Below are 3,134 nucleotides of genomic sequence, written 5' to 3'. Positions count from 1 at the left end.
ATGTTTTTTTTATCCAGGCTGTTTCTCGGAGATGGCTGGGACAATCTTCCTGAAACTTTCCTCAAAGGACGATCACTGGTTGTAGTTGTGCAGTGAGGTCGTTCAGTTCCAATATGTCTACCGTTGCCATGGAAACCTGTAAAAAGCGACAAATTTTGTCCGAGAGTGTTCTCTCTGGTCCCTTAAACGTTCGTCATGAAACTTTTCTTATTTTAATGATTAGTATCTGTAATTCTGCAACTCGTATTTAAAATTTTCATATAATCGATTATTGCCATGGAAACCGGGTGAAAGTAAAAATTCTTTAATTTCGATTTTCTCAATAACTACTCAGGCAATCGTTTTGAAACTTTCAATGTTTATTCCTTGCAATGTGTCAAAGTGATTTCTACTTTCAAAATAATTGTAATGAGTCGCTCACGGTTGCCATAGAAACGAAACAGAAAAAAAGATTCAGATGTACACATGTGTTCTCCAAGGTCTAGGTCAAAGGGTCAAAGTTCGTCGTATCCAATAAAAGTTCTTTTCACAAGGATTACATATTTGAAATACGAAAGCCCTAGTACTTACCGTTCAAACGTTATGGCTATTTACTATGTTCAAGACGACCCCCCCCCCTTTTTTTGAAGCACACAGCCAAGTAGAATACATAGATATAACATATACAACTTACAAGTAACTTTTTAAAATCTTCATTCATAAAATTCAGTTCCCGTCATGTGATATTTTGCCATCATTCATTCTCCTTCTGTTTTGTCTCTTGAATTTATAAATATTTTATTTTATCTATATAAAAAAAAAATAACGATTGTCAGCTGCATTTATTATCATTTCGCGTTTTCTTGTATATCTATCACTTGTATATTATTCATTTCATTAGATAGTGCAAGTATAAATTAAAAAATTGGTACGTCATTTCCATAGTTTTTATTCATTCATAAATTCTTTGATCCGCTCCTGATGGTTCGCAAAGCCTTGATCACCACTGTATACAAAACATTCATCTCGCCGAAAATGTTCATGATTCCGCTAAACTGAGAAAGTTCACACATGATTTATCATCTCATAACACACATCAGCTCTCTGCAATGCAGAAATCCTCGAATTGATGGTGGCATGTCAGATTCGTTTTTCGGTAGAACCTCTAAAATGAAAGTGAAAGAGGGAAATTTCAGAGTTCCCACTGGCGTTACAATACACAAAATAATTCGGCTGATCTTCTTCATAAATTACATTTCCCAAGCTTTTATGATAGGAAAGATACTGCCAATTAACAAGTATGAGGCTCAGTTCAGTACATCTGCCAGATTTCGTTTATGCAAGTCTGCAAATTGAGGAACTTGTAATTTTCCTGCACTACTTTCTTCTCCTACCGATTCTAAAAATAATGAGAGGGATGTACCGAATTAAGGTCTTCCGTTTCCAATGGAAAGGACTGATATAACTCAAAGGTTTTCAAACTTAGCTTATGGACTTTTGTTTTAGTGATGATAAAAATGAAAGTCTTGTCTAATACGGGGCGACATATGCTATTGCTTGCAATAGCAGACTTTCTAGTTATTATTATTATTATTCTTTTTTTTCTTCTTTGTTCTCCGGTACTTTTTTGTCCGCGAGTGTTCTCAGAAACTGTTCACCCAACTAAGCTAAAACCTTTTTAGGGTTAATAGGTGTGTAGTGTAGGTGTGCGGAACGAAGGTCATTTTGCGCGCATACGCATGCACGTGCGTGCGCGTGATATGAGTGAAATGACCGATATACTTAATATAGCTATAACTTTTACATTTTTTAATGAAATGATTTGAAACTCATTCTATAAAGATATATTAATAGTGTAGATGATATGACACTGTCAAATTAGCACGAACTCACGCGCATGCACGTGCGCTTCGCTCTGATTGGCTGAAACAAAAATCTCAATATCTTTTCTGTTTTTTGACGAAATGATATGAAATTTAAGATATAGGCATACTTTAGGATGTTCTACAATGTGATATATAACAATTGTCTTGAAAACACGCGCATGCACGTGCGCTGCAATCTGATTGGCTTAAACTTTAAATGGCTATAACACCCTTGGTTTTCAACCAAACAGGATGGGATTTAGAACATAGACACATATAATGGACTCCTACAAGACGGTATGGTCATCATGCACATACATGCACGTGCGCTTCGTTCTGATTGGCTGAAACAAAAATCTCAATATTTTTTCTGTTTTTTGACGAAATGCTATGAAATCTAAAATATATACATACTTTAGGATGTACTACAATATTATGTATAACAATTATCGTGAAAACACGCGCATGCACGTGCGCTGCAATCTTATTGGCTAAAAATGTAAATGGCTATAACTCTCTTGTTTTTCAACCAAACAGGATGGGATTTAGAACATAGACAGACATAATAGACTCCTACAAGAATATATAGTCCTCATGCACGTGCATGCACGTGAAATGAATAAAATTAAAAATACGCTTAAATGAGTGTATTTCTTAATACTTCTGGATTAATTGATTTGATATTAACATGATTAAGTATATTAAAAAATATATAAATAATGTAGACAAAACGATATGGTCATTACGCACATGCATTCAGATGAGCACGCGTGCAATGCTAAAATTTATTGCATAAAGTGTGTCTTATTTAATAGCGCTTGCAGCGAATATGGCACCAAAAGGGAGTTGGGGAGCGTTTGGGGAACATCTGTAACGGTCCCCGTTACAATTAGCCCTAGTTATTATTCTTTTTTTTTCTTCTTTGTTCTCCGGTACTTTTTTTGTCCGCGAGTGTTCTCAAAAACTGTTCACCCAACTGAGCTAAAACCTTTTTAGGGTTAATAGGTGTGTAGTGTAGGTGTGCAACACGAAGGTTATTTTGCGCGCATACGCATGCACGTGCGTGCGCGTGAAATGAGTGAAATGACTGATATACTTAATATAGCTATAACTTTTATAATTTTTGATGAAATGCTTTGAAACTCATTACATTAGGATATATTAATAGTGTTAATAATATGACACTGTCAGATTAGCACGAACACACGCGCATGCACGTGCGCCTTGCTCTGATTGGCTGAAACAAAAATCTCAATATCTCTTTTGTTTTCCGACGAAATGCTTTGAAAT

Source organism: Saccostrea cucullata, unplaced genomic scaffold, assembly GCF_032062105.1.
Source record: "Saccostrea cucullata isolate Sc308-1 unplaced genomic scaffold, CSIRO_AGI_Scuc_v1 ctg6830, whole genome shotgun sequence".
Lineage (NCBI taxonomy): Eukaryota > Metazoa > Mollusca > Bivalvia > Ostreida > Ostreidae > Saccostrea > Saccostrea cuccullata.
Note: the sequence above shows the minus strand (reverse complement) of the source record.